Source organism: Carex rostrata, chromosome 7 (genome assembly GCF_964058835.1).
Source record: "Carex rostrata chromosome 7, lpCarRost1.2, whole genome shotgun sequence".
In the NCBI taxonomy this organism is placed as follows: Eukaryota; Viridiplantae; Streptophyta; class Magnoliopsida; order Poales; family Cyperaceae; genus Carex; species Carex rostrata.
The window spans coordinates 5,050,351-5,064,537 of NC_135924.1; the positions used below are offsets into that span (position 1 = coordinate 5,050,351).

The 14,187-nt window shown below is 34.1% G+C and overlaps 2 pseudogenes across 1 annotated transcript; both read left to right on the plus strand.

The window, feature by feature from the left end:
• The first annotated feature begins 264 nt into the window (after nucleotides 1-264).
• On the plus strand, nucleotides 265-6,743 carry LOC144557088 (AP-2 complex subunit alpha-2-like; annotated as a pseudogene). Its single transcript, XR_013512546.1, has 18 exons — nucleotides 265-568; nucleotides 651-732; nucleotides 1,031-1,142; nucleotides 1,367-1,493; nucleotides 1,970-2,032; nucleotides 2,123-2,198; nucleotides 2,553-2,559; nucleotides 2,656-2,863; nucleotides 3,589-3,660; nucleotides 3,760-3,850; nucleotides 4,219-4,383; nucleotides 4,562-4,643; nucleotides 4,742-4,830; nucleotides 4,920-5,025; nucleotides 5,122-5,187; nucleotides 5,395-5,501; nucleotides 5,779-5,883; nucleotides 5,943-6,743. The product of XR_013512546.1 is annotated as an AP-2 complex subunit alpha-2-like (transcript).
• Nucleotides 6,744-13,636: 6,893 nt separating this feature from the next.
• LOC144557089 (21 kDa protein pseudogene) lies at nucleotides 13,637-14,014 on the plus strand (annotated as a pseudogene).
• Nucleotides 14,015-14,187: the final 173 nt, after the last annotated feature.

Sequence of the window (14,187 nt, forward strand, 5' to 3'; positions counted from 1 at the left end):
CACATTTATCAGGATTTTTAAAAAAATATATTTTCTTGAATTTTAACTTGATTGGGTTATTAACATATGGTGTGGGTTATATAGCGCTGAAAAAGGATATCCGACCCGTGCTAGGATATATTTAGTAACACATTAAACTAACCATAGATCCAAATCCGAATCCAAATCTAAATATGCCTATTTCCTACATCTCCTATATCACTCTCTGTTTTGTTGCATGGGGCGACATATAAATCTTTAGCTTATACACCCTCTCTGTCTAAAATGATAGTAATAGTGGGACTAAAAAATCGGCATCCGGACACATCTATATTGAACCGGGCAACCGGCACTGTACAGTACTCGTTAGACAGAATCACTGATGATTTGGTCCCACGGTCAGAGGTCTCTTCTCTTTCTCTCATTCTCTCTCTGGTTCTCTGTGTCAGCCAGCCAACTAGCCAAGGCAAGACAACCTGTTTCCCTAAAACCCCGCTCCCCACTCCCCACTCCTCCAAGCTTCTCTCCCCTCTCCAGTTACTTACAGATGCGTTTATATCCCTCAAGAGGAGAATTTGCTTACAGTTGGGTCGGAAGGAAGACACGGATCTGACCCGTTGGATCGGATCCGACAGTGAAAATGGCTCTCTCAGCCATGCGAGGGCTGTAAGGAATTGTCAGAACAAAGACCAGGAGAGGCTTCGGGTTGATATGGGGCTTGGCAATATTAGACCCGCTTCAAAAAATAAAAAGGTTAATTACTGCTTTGATCGTCCTTTTGAGGATTTTTAGGTTAATTACTGCTTTGATCGTCTTTTTGAGGATTTTTAGGTTAATTAGCTGAATTTCGCATAGTGGGTTGACCAATTGACTGATATGATATCGGTGTAGCTCTTGCAACTGTTGATTGAAATATGAAATTGATTTTGCTCGTTCCATATTCTACAAGGATAACTGTGGAAATGCAAAAGTAATACATTCAGTATTATTCCGTCAATGGTAGTAATTTCAAGGATAATAATTTTTGGCTATTCTTCTTCTTTTCATGCAGTGTGTTGAATAGGGATTCATTTCCAAAGATATACATGCTAGGTTATGATGTCAATTTTGGTCATGCAGAGGCCGTTTCATTCATATCTGCACCAAAATATCCAGAGAAGCAGGTACATATATTTCCTTGTGCTGTTAGAAATTAAAGCAATAAAAAATGGAATAGGAAAGTATTTACCACTCAGAAAATGTTATTTGAATGTTAACACATGCCGTTAACTGTTCTGGCACACTACTGCTTCCTTTTATTTTTGGTTCCACTTTTGATGTCTTTTTTGTTAGTACATAATGGAATGTTGTACATGAAGTAATAGTTATTTTTATATGTGTTGCATAGGTTGGATATATAGTAATTTCATGCCTATTAAACGAGAACCATGACTTCCTGAGGATGGTAATAAATACTGCCAGGAATGACATTATTGGACGCAATGAGACTTTCCAGTGCTTTGAGTCTGACAATGGTTATTACCTGCTCCATTTAATTATCTGAGAATACTAAATGAAGCTAAAACGCAGTAATAAATTTTCAGGGGAATTTGTTATTTCCAGTTTCCACTATTTGATAACCATATTAGAAATTGATCTGTTCTAAGCTTTCAATTTTCCTTAAGTTATGTTGGTGTTGGAATGCATTTAGTGAATCTAATATTAGTTATTGACTTATTGTTGGTCGCTGCTTCTGATGTAAGAAAGAACAACGAGTGACTACTTCAGTTTTAATAAAAAAGTAATTTACTATATGTGATTTCAAGTTATAAATAATAATGTATTCACTGCATGTGTGATGCGAATGTTATGCAAATGGCTGCTTTCGATATGAAAAAGAACAAAGCAAGTGACTACTTCGGTTATTAAATGTACATTAGCATAAGTGGGCTTGAACTTACAAACAAGTATTATTATTTTTCTTTTCTTTTTATAATGTTGTTGTCTGTAGGTAGTAAATATTGGTGGAAAAGAGTTCTCTGAACCACTAGCCCATGATGTCCAAAGACTTCTTGTAAGAAAAAAAAGCCTTTTGAAGTCAGACTTTCATATATTATATCCTTATTTTGCCGAAGTAATTTATTGCCTTCTTTGTTTATGACAGATCTCAAGTAGCTGTAGGGCGGTTGTCAGAAAGAAAGCTGTTTTTTGTCTTCTTCGACTTTACCGAAAGAACCCTGGTCTTTGTCTTCTTCTGCTCCTTGTTCACAAAAGAGAAGCTTGTTTTCTTATGTAATAACCAGGTATACCTTAGAGGAAGAGAGTAGGGGGCGGAACTAGAAAATTTAGATAGGGGGGCTGAAACGGTAAATGAAATTGTAACCACTAGGCTACAAGCACACATTTTGCAATTCATGAGGGGGTTGAACTATATAAAAACTTAAAAATTAAATTAAATTTCAGTCTAAATGATTAAAAAATTTAAAATTATGGAGGTCGCTAAGCACCCCCTGGGCTATACATAGATCCACCCCTAGGAGAGGAGTAGATTGAAAGCAGGACTAAGCTTTGGAAGAACCTCATTCTGATCTAAGATCCATGGTTATATGTTAGTTGTTCAAAGTAAAGTGCTGCTTTGTAGTTATAGAGAGAGAGTGAGTGTCCAACCAAGGACTTATTTGCTTTTATATTTATCAGGGCTGACAGGATGGCACAGCTTCTTGACAAACGTGACCTCGGGGTGTTGACAGCTGTAATGAGCCTATTTATCTCCTTGGTCTCGAATAACTCTGATGTGTACTGGAATTGCTTGCCAAAATGTGTAAGAATACTAGAGCGGCTTGTGAGAAACCAAGATGTCCCACCCGAGTACACTGACTATGGAATCCCATCTCCTTGGCTCCAGGTTATTCATTCTTTAAGTTTTTTTCTATTGGTCTGTTTGGCAATATGTGGAATAGTGAAATAATAGAGGAAAAGCAGAATTTGGAATATGCTTCTATTTTGTGCTAGTCGTATTCTGTTGATGGTGGAAGAGTGGAAAAGCATGGGTAAATGAACCAATTCCATCTCTTGGAAAATGCCAATTCCTCTATTCCACCACCCCCATGGGATAGAAAATTAGCTCACATAGAAACAGATGAGGGACCTACTTGTAAAAAATAGAGATTTGACTGCCAATGTTCAAACACAATTCCACTTTTCCACTCAGTTCATTCCTTGTTTGGCTAGAATAGAACCTCTATTCCAATCTATTCCCTTTTCCCCCTTGCCGAACGTGCCTTATGGAAATTTAGAAATAATTAGGTATAAATTATAATACTAGTCAGGGTGTACTGCCAGTGTTTATATGTTCGTGCTAGTTCTTGCCCTCTTCCATAGGCTTTATTCGTTAAAAAAAAAAACTAACAGAAAGAAAAGAAAATAACATAAATATAGGCGGTATTGAAAAATCCTGAATAAACATCAAGATAGCTAAAATTGAATAGAGAAATTACAAAAAAGATGGATTTTCATTAACAGTGCATTATTGCTTTACATTGGTCTTGTGACAGACAAATCCTTGACAATATAACTATTACATAAGCTTTAAAGTCTCTCAGATAAGTTTCCGTTTAAAAATGTATACAGGTTAAGACAATGAGGGCTCTTCAGTATTTTTCAACAATTGAGGACCCTAGTGCAAGGAGAGCTCTGTTTGAGGTACCTATTTTACTTGAAATAAGTTATAGAACTTAAGTTGACCATTATTAGTGAATGCCTTTTTTTTTTTTTATCTTTTTTCCTTCTGTTGTATTACAGGTTTTGCAACGCATATTGATGGGCACCGGCATTGTCAAGAATGTTAACAAAAATAATGCCTCACATTGTTCTTTTCGAAGCCCTTGCTTTGGTGAGTGCTAAATGCACATCAAGTTTTACTAATACAATTAGCTTACTGTGGGTATTTGCATTTTTTTTTTTTTGCACTCATATGAGTTCATATATTTTTCTGACTATTTAGTTTTGCGTGTGCATTTTTTATTGTTTTCTAAGATGGTCCCCTTGTAGTTGTTAGTTTGATAAACTTAATTATCACAACGGTAGAGTAACATACTTGTATAATTACAAGTATGTTACTATCCACTTCAAATTCCTTTGCTCTTTTTTTTTTTTTTTTTCAGTTTCTTATCTTCCACTTTCCTGCACTTTATAATTCACAATTTATTTTATATGGTATTGAGAATATGAATTATCCCGTCATATCTTGGTTTCATATAGGTTATGCATCTTGATGCTGAGAAGGAGATGATGAATTATCTAGTCTAATTTGATGTATGATATGCAGGAAAACATGACAAGGATGCTATTGGTTACAGATGTGCAAGATATTAGTAAAAATCATCAAGCTCAAATCATCATGTCCTTCAAAGATTCAGATATCAGGTACTTATGTAAACTTAATCCTTACGAGGTTAGCATCTTCGAAATTTGTATATGGAAAATTGAAAATTTTTGATTGCATATGCAGATTACCAACACATTTTTGTTTGGTTAAGAGATAGTCATCTTGTCCAATTTATACATTTGCCATTCTGTATGTTAATTATAAATGCAATTACAGTATTAGAAGGCATGCTCTTGAACTTTTATATGGAATGTGTGATGTCACTAATGCGAAGGATATTGTTGAGGAGTTGTTGCAGGTAAAACTAATGCAACTCTTTTTCTTTTTCTTTTTCTTTTTGTTCTGAGTTCACTAAAACTTTTTGGTTGTTGTCTATATTTCCTTTGGGCTCCTCAGTATCTCAACACAGCAGAGTTTACCATGCGTGAAGAACTGTCACTTAAAGCTGCAATCTTGGCGGAGTAATTTGCCCCAGATCTTTCATGGTAGGAAAAATGTTGCACACAATTATACTTAAAACTGTTGATCCATATGATATAAACCAAATGTGCTACTATTATTTATACATATGCAGGTATGTTGATGTCATCCTTCAGCTTATAGACAAAGTCGGTGATTTTGTCAGCGATGATATTTGGTACCGTGTAGTCCAGTTTGTTACTAACAACGGGGATTTGCAGGTCCTTATGTTTAACCTTTTTTTTTTTCTTATTAATGTAATTCCAAGCTCTTTTAATATCCTTGCTAAATTGTGTCTCTTACAATTGCCTTAACAGTCATATGCGGCATCAAAAGCTAGAGAATATATGGATAAACCTGCCCCTCATGAAACAATGGTTAAGGTACTTAGTATTTTCTCATGTATGACCTGTGCCACTCAAATTGGAAGCTATTATCTTTATACCAGTCTTATGGGTAGTCAACTGTGCATTGGTGCAAGGTCTTGTTTATTTTGTGAGTTTCTGTTTTAACTTGTTCGTGGTTCTGTATTATATTTACATATGAAATCCTTTCAATCTGTTTGATCAAACTGGTGAAATAATATACAGATTAGTGTGTACCTTCTTGGAGAGTACGGCCATCTTTTGGCTCATAGACCAGGTTGCAGTCCGAAAGAGTTGTTTCTTCTTCTCAATGACAAGATCCCTACTCTATCGTAAGTTTGTCATTCAGTTTCGCATATCGCGTTAAGTTACTAATTTATAGAATAAAAAATTTGATTGATCATTTTACAGAATATAATTAAGATATTGTATGGAATTAGAAATCCTTGTATTCTCATTTGAAAATGAGATTGGAGCAAAGGATTTGGGAAAATCCTAAAGAAGATTTTTTAAGTTTGATTGATAATTTTTTATGCTTAATATCTTTAGTTTAATCTGTAACAACCCAGATGGTGCATTGTCATAATGTGTCTTTTTCATCTCATTCAGAACCAATACTATTGCCATTCTGCTTTCAAGCTATGGCAAGATATTGATGCACACTCAGCTGCCAGATCCTGAACTCCAGGAGCAAATCTTGATTATATTCAGAAAGTGAGTAATATTTCTCTTGGGTATGTGTTACTTAGACGGTGTTATTCTTTTTTTATTAGATACGAGAGTTATATTGATGTGGAAATTCCGCAAAGAGCTTTTGAATACTTTGAACTCAGCAGTAAGGGCTCTGCCTTAGCAGATGTTTTGGCTGAGACGCCGAAATTCCCTTGAACGTCAGGTATCATGATTAAAATTCAATAGAAAACAATGAGAGTTAGATTATTTATGGAAGTTCTCCATTACCGTAAAAAATATAAATGATGTGAAATGATTCTTATATGTTATCACAAGTCAACTGTTTATTATCAAAGTTTTCTTTTATCCCACAAAGACAATACCCGGAGTTAGACAATACCCTGACTTTATATATATGAATTACAACATATTCTTATAGAAGATATCTACTACCAAATACAATTTATATATTTTGTGTAATACCAAATACCGATTTTCCAAAATAGATGCTCCAGAGAGAGAAAGTAGAGATGTGCTAGCTAGAGAAAGATATCCCCGAGAGAAACATTCCAAACTGAGATGCATATCAGAATCTCAAAGATAGCACAAATCCTAATTCACATCTTGACACACACAACTAGAGACAGTTCAGCTCAGTGTAGAGTTTTCACTTGTAATGGAATTCTATGGTGCCCTATACTGTCTGCCTTTCGCCATTTTTTTTTTTTTGCTTTTCCAAAAAGAATTTTGTAATCATGATGAAGTCAGATTAATAGTTGTTTCATTTTTTTATGCTTTTTTTAATCTGACAAAACACTGCTCGAGTGCATTATCATATTTTTAAGTTTCTAGTTGATGGATATCTATATTATTGCATGATTAAATTTTCTAACTTCTAATTATACAGCCGGTTGTCAATATTGCTGAGAAATTTTAACTATATATTTAGAATTTTGACATATATATTGTTCTTGTTTCTTAGTGATGCTCTTTTTTGTTTGTTTGTGAATTTGAGATGGTCATCGTCTGCACTGTGCACGAACTAAAATAGATGGTCATCGTTTGCGAATTAATTGCACATGTTCTGATTTTTTATATGTACATTAAAGTGGTATTTAAAAAAATATATTTTTTCTTCTATATTTTGGACTGAAAAATATTATCCGATCCGATATAATTTCGTCACCCTACAAACGGAAGGTATATCCCCTACTATTTCCTCTCTTCGACGCTTTACCACGTGCTACAGAGCACAAGACTTTAGGTTATATACTATTTCTCCTCCAAATATTGCGAATTGTGGGACTAAAGACAACCGGACATCCAGACATGTGTTTTAATTATTAAAATATACTATTGGGCCAAGCCCAGTTAACTGATCCTCTTATCTACGCTTAATAATACCGTGGCCTATATTATTAGTTTAAGTTGAAATAGACATAGAAATGTAAACACAAATTTGAACTATAAATGAAATACAAAATTTATTGAACTCTATCTTCTCAAAATTTTATTATGTAATGAAACTGACAAGTGTTACTGAATGCGGACTCATATTTCAGTGGATTAATTGGTTTAATTCACTGTGTATGTGGTCGATCAAATTTTGGGTTTAGATCTAGACCGTCAGATGTGCTTTGACATGATCATGACATGTGCATTCCACTTAAGCCGAATTTATCAGATGGTTGATTAAACTCAAAATTTGAGCTACTTTAGGGGACCCGGATCCCGTTTGATTTACATGTACGACTAAATGCCAAGTGGATTGATTGAATGATAAATTTATGTTGTGTGCATGCGATTTAGTGTGGCAAGCAAGTCTTCAACAATATGAATCAAACTTTTATCCCTAACATAAAATAAATACGAAAATTCAAACATAACATCCCAGTATTTAAAAATTCGAATTATGCTTACTGCTAACAATATCAGCGGTAATATTTTTATAATCTCTATCGCTGACAATGCTAGCGGTAAGAATTTCTATAAATTCCTTAACTGCATCAGTCAAGCTTTAAAAAAAAAAAAAAATCTATAAATAAAGGTGTGAGCTCGGTTGGTCGGTTTAATCTCATTTAAAATTTTGGTTTTCAACTCCTCTCTCTCCCAAATCCCAATATCCCTCCTGGAGCAACTATTCTATAGTAAGTCCTTACTTTATTTATTTATTTATTTTATATTAATAATTTAATACTACCGGTTGTAATTATTTTTCTTCTTAATACAATTGTTTATGGCACTTTGCCGTAAATCTTAAAAAAAAATTAATATTACAAATTATTAGAACTGTAAATTGGGGTTTTAAAAATACCAAACTTTGTACAGATTTATCGAACCTAGTTATTTTGCGTTCTAAACCTCAATTTCGATTTTCAATTTTTCAGACTTAGTTCAAATTTATCTAACCTCTATATATTGCTTCTCAAACACTAAAATTTAGGTCTTAAAAATATTAGACTTGGTTTAAATTTACCGACCTCAGTATATTGCGTTCTAGACACTAAAATTTAGGTTCTAAAGATATCATACTTGATGCAAATTTACTGGACCTGGTTAATTGGCGTTCAAAACACCAAAATTTAAGTTTTAAAAATACTGACTTCGTTCGATTTAATGGACCTAGGTATTCCAAAAAAAAAAATTCTTTTTTGAAAATATCAGACTTAATTAGTTCGGGTTTATCGGAACTATTTATTTTGATTTCCAAATACCAAATTTTAAGTTTTAAAAATGTCAGACTTGGTTCAAATTTACTGGACCTCGGTATATTGCGCTCTGAACACCAAAGTTTAGGTTTTAAAAATACCAGTCTTGGTTAAGATTTATCGGACCTAGTTATTTGTGTTTCAAACACTAAAATTTAGCTTCTAGAAATATCAAAATTGGTTCAGATTTATCGAACCTCGGTATATTGTGTTCTAAAAACAAAAATTTAGGTTTCTAAAAATATCAGATTTGGTTCAGATTTATCGGACCTTGTTATTTTGCGTTCCAAACACCAAAATTCAGGATTAATTTTTCTTTTTTAAATTAGTTTGGCGAGATCCAAACGACATGCGCCACCTTAGGCCCCACATTCGGATCTAGTCTGAACATCAGTAAGGATCGATGCTTAGATTTAGTTTGTACATTCATATCCGACCCCACTTGTCAGTTATTAACTCAAACAACGCTGTGTTTCACTAATTCTCTTTCTCACAAATACCAAACAATCCTGGCACCGTATTTAATGTACACACTACACACCAATCTCACTGACATATGGGTCACATATACCTGACTCCACTTGTCATTTTATTGTTCTAAACAGCGCTGTGTTTTCAGAAGCACCTACATATATATCAGCTTCGATTCGTGGAGGTTGCAATTTTCCAGCTGGGTCGGAAGGGGAGTTTCTCAGCGCTAGATCTATTGTGGCAAGACACGGATCTGACCCGTTGGATTTGATCCGACAGTGAAAATGGCTCTCTCAGGTATGCGAGGGCCATCAGTGTTCATCAGTGATCTAAGGAATTGTCAGAACAAAGAGCAGGAAAGGCTTCGGGTTGATAAGGGGCTTGGCAATATCAGAACTCGGTTCAAAAATGAAAAGGTAAATCTGAATTTTTAATATGTACCCATCAGTTGCAAGTTAAACTAAGCCTTTGCCTCTCTCTCACCCGACAATCATAACCTTGGGGCCCAATTTCTACGATTAAACCTTACAAAGGTACAGTCAACCCTTGAATTATGCAGATAAATACCAAAACTAAGAATCTCGGTCTGGCAGGTATGAAATTGGTGTTGGGATCATAGGTTTCATAATATCTAAGACAGAGAAGCTAAATGGCAGTGATTTTTTTTTTCTTTCTTTCTTTCTTTTTTGTACTTTTGGTTTTTTTTTTTTTTTTTTTGGCTGCAGTGCAGATCTGCCAATAACCTTTGTTGAACGGTTTGTTGCTGTTCGGATGGAAACTCAGTTTCAAGAGTCAAGTAAAGAGGTTTTCATGTTGATTGTTGGCAGAGGAAGAGACCGAGAATGCTAAAACTCAGGTATTAATATCAGTTGAAACTCACTAGACATAGTTAGGTACTGTAATATACTTAATTATAAATCACTAATACATGACCAGCTTGATGTATTAGTATGATATCTACTTTTCTATCAATGATCTCAATTAAGATGGCAAAATAATGATATCTAATAGATAGCTCCATCATGATGAAAAAGATAGATATTTGACAATTGACAGCCGCACTCTTGCATCTCTATTTATTTAATTTGTTTGGTATATTGTTCTCAGGTTTAATTAAGCCTTATATAGCATCTTTAATTCTCTATTCTCTTATCAGTATATTAAATGCTAGAATTCCAACCGTTCTAATTAATGACTACGGGCAGATTCTAACCTTAGAGAATATTCCCTATCAACAAGTTGTTTTGTAATTTTATTTTATGAGAGAGTCGAGACTGATAGTATAATTTATTATAAAAAAAAGTTTCAACCTGTAACTTGTTCTTTGAATCACTTGAGTACAACAGCCTTTAGCCTCTGAGTGCGCGAGTTCATTCCTGTTAATAAAAAATTACATATAGGGGGTTTATTAATTTAATTGTCAGTTTCTATGATCTTAGAATAAATAATAAAGCCTAAATTTATTATAACCATGAACTTACACACCCAAATGCACTAAAAATACATTATAGCTAAAGTTTACGTGTATTATTTGTTATATTTGTTTCATTTAGCATCGAGAAAATTATGCACATTATATATATAAAAACATAATTCAAAGTTAATTTGTCATATTTTATGATCACAAATAATTAATGAAAAATTGATTAAAAACGTGAACATACACACTAATTAAAACGAACTTCAAATACATTTTAGCTAAATTTGTACGTGATAACCATTGTACTTGTTTAATTTATCACTAAAAAAATTATATGCATGCATGCAAAAGACATAAGCAAGAATTTATCTGCAACTTTTGATGATGTTACAAACTTATAATCATAATGAAATCTAAATTGACTAATTAAAAACAAGAACAAACAATCTCAAACACACTTTAAATGTATTTTTGCTGAATTTTGTTTGTAATTGTTAATGTATATATGTACTGAATTTAACACAAAAAAAAATTAAATAAGTATATGTAGGGGTGCAAACTGATTGGATAAGTGGTAAAACCATATACGTATGTATCCACTTTTATTTTTCGGATATAGATCGGATATTAGATGGACAAAAATTGGATATTAAATAAATATGGATATTTGTTTTTTATAATTGTAAATAATATAAATTTGTTTATAATATATATTAAACTATATTATATATCTGCCATTCGGATATGAATAACTAAAATTTAAAATTATATCTATATTACAGATATTCAGATATCAGATATCCATATCAAATTTTCAAATACGGATGGATAATATCCAACCCGTTTGTACCTCTAAGTGTATGACTCAAATTTACCTGATTCATGCAAAACCTGAAACCTGCTTTGGCTTGAGAATTTATGATATTTTGCTGTGCATGTATATATATGCATGGGGTCCAGGGCTTCAAATCATATCTCCAAAATATCTAGCTGTAGCATCTAATAAATGATGTGCATTTAATTTGCTACTGGAGAGAATGAATTCGGCTAATTAAAATGCATTTCCAAAATTTGAACAATGTGTGTGTTGTTAATATAACACGTAATCGGAGAGGGACAGAACGCCAGTGGGGGTAAAGATTTTAACAGATTAGTTTTGACTTCATGCAGCGAACAAATCATATGCAGTGCTGTTTTGATTCTATAGCCTGTGCACTGCGAAGTCAAAACTGCTCTGTTAAAATCTTTACCCCGCCAGTGGCTTCCCACTTGTGCTGGATTAGACGGTGACACTACGGCAAGTTGGCACTGCCCCAGCCGCCATTCATGCCTCTTATTTGTGCTTTGAGCTTCGTGCAAAATGTATTTGAACGGTTGAGATTTTCCAAAAAAAAACAGAGATATCTCAGAGGATGCGAATTTCAGCCGCCATGCCCCTTAATTATATAGGATTTTTTTGTTAGCACAAATTAAAAACTGCAGAGCTGGTGGAGCCAGTGTGGTAAATGACGGTATGCGTTCGTTGGACAGATAAGATATTTTCAGACGATTATTCGAAAATAATTAGTCGATTAGTAAGAAAAATTTATAACGGTTTGATCACCGCCAACAATTAATTGGCCAATTAATCAGTTTAAATGCATGTTTTTTACAACACTAGGTGTAGCAACCAACAGGTAAAAGTTCACCGTTTAAGAATATTTATATTTGCAATGGTTAACATTGGTAATTTGTAAATAGTATGAATATGTTTTGCAAATAATATATCATATTAATATTCTAACAAAATAAATAAATAGAAGTTTGTACAGGCAAAGTGGTTGCGCTCTCTATTTCAGATTTTGCATGGGAAGCAATAGCGTCGCCTTATCTGGTCCCATTATATAATCATGGAATTAACAAACACATGCACTGACATCAGAGATTCCCTTAGATTTATTCAATAATAGTAATCAGAACAAATATACAGATATTCGGATGAATGCATGTTAATGACATCTTAACAGCTTTTATAAATTTGAACTCCACAAAGTCATATATATACTCATAAATGGCAAGTTCAATTGATAAAATGAAAAAACTCATAAATTAGTCCCAATCACACAACACTATTCAGTTTATCTCTATACCGGACCAAAAAATTTTATGAAGTTGGGGGGGGGGGGGGGGGGGGGGGGGTTTCCATATTCCTCAGAGGTAACAATGTTTGTATCACGGTTGTCTGATCAGAATCCGAACTAATACGAGCTCGAGGTGGAACGCATGATGTTGCTTTAATCGTCATGTGCATTCTGATTGCTTCAAATTCCATGCTAGGAGACTGAACGGTTCGAATTTTTCACAGATCAGCTCAAATTTAAGATATCTCAGGGATATGAATTCGGATTTAAGGACACTTTAGAGAAAAGTTTGTGTCCGTTGTCCAGCAAAAGTAAATTTGGGACCGATGAACATAAGAGCCGTCTGATATGCTTTAAAATTGTACCGGTCCTGTGCTATATTTGTGCGCACGAATTTTAAAGCTGATAGGATGGCTCCAATGCTAATCAAACCTCTGCTTTCGATGAGCATTGGATATATATACCTCTTAATTAAATACGCCATTTATACAATCAGGCTCATTTGTTATGTATAAGAAACTAAACATGTGAGCTAATTAATAATGTTCACTGAACACATTTTCTTCAAATAAGCTAGACAAACAAATAAATAATGGATGAAAGGATTGGACACATTATATGCCGTTCACTTTTAAAATTAAAAGCAAATAAAGGCTGAAAAACCAAAAGGGCGAAAAAGACATGACACTGTACAATTCTAAAAGACCAAATGATGATCGCTTTCAATACAATGCACCAGTACAGCATCCCTTTTTGGATAACCACAACAACCAAGCAAATCATGCTTCTAATTATTTATCCTCCTCTCTTCTCCATCTATATAAGATGCTCTCCATCACTTCAAAACAACACAAAAAATATATAAAGAAATTATATATATGACCATGCCAAATACTCTAATAATACTATTCTTCATTCTCCTTCTCTTTACAACATGTCATGGAGCACGAATGCTCCCGCAAACCGAAACAAACACCGAATTCATCAAAACATCATGTAACACCACCCCTTACCCCGCTCTTTGCGTCAAATCTCTCTCAGCTTACGCCGGCACAATCCAAACAAGCTCCTTGAATATGGCAAGCACCGCTTTATCAGTAAGTCTTGCTAGTGCTCGATCAACCACAACTGCCATGACTCAGATGTCTACAACTCGCGGCATGGACCCACATGACAGAGAAGCACTGCACAATTGCATGGACACTCTAGGAGATGCCATAGATGAATTGAGACAGTCTACTGAGACCATGAGTCATTTAGGAGGTAAATCAAGAGGATACCAAATTAATAGTGTTCAGACATGGGTTAGCGCCGCAATAACCGACGATAACACATGCATGGATGGGTTTACAGCAAGTGGAGTAGATGTCAGGATGGAAGTGAGAAGCCATGTGTTGAATGTGGCACAGCTTACTTGCAATGCATTGGATCTAATAAATGGTCTTTCTTCCTAGATTATATATCCACAAACTGCCATAATGGTGTTTGTTTTGTTAATACATTGTTTATGTTGTTATCAAGGAAATGACAAACCATTTTCTTGCTGTGCTTTGTGCAATCAATTTTAAGGAACCAAACAAGTTCCTATTGTTGTATGCATTTATATGATTTTTGTTCTACGTGCAAT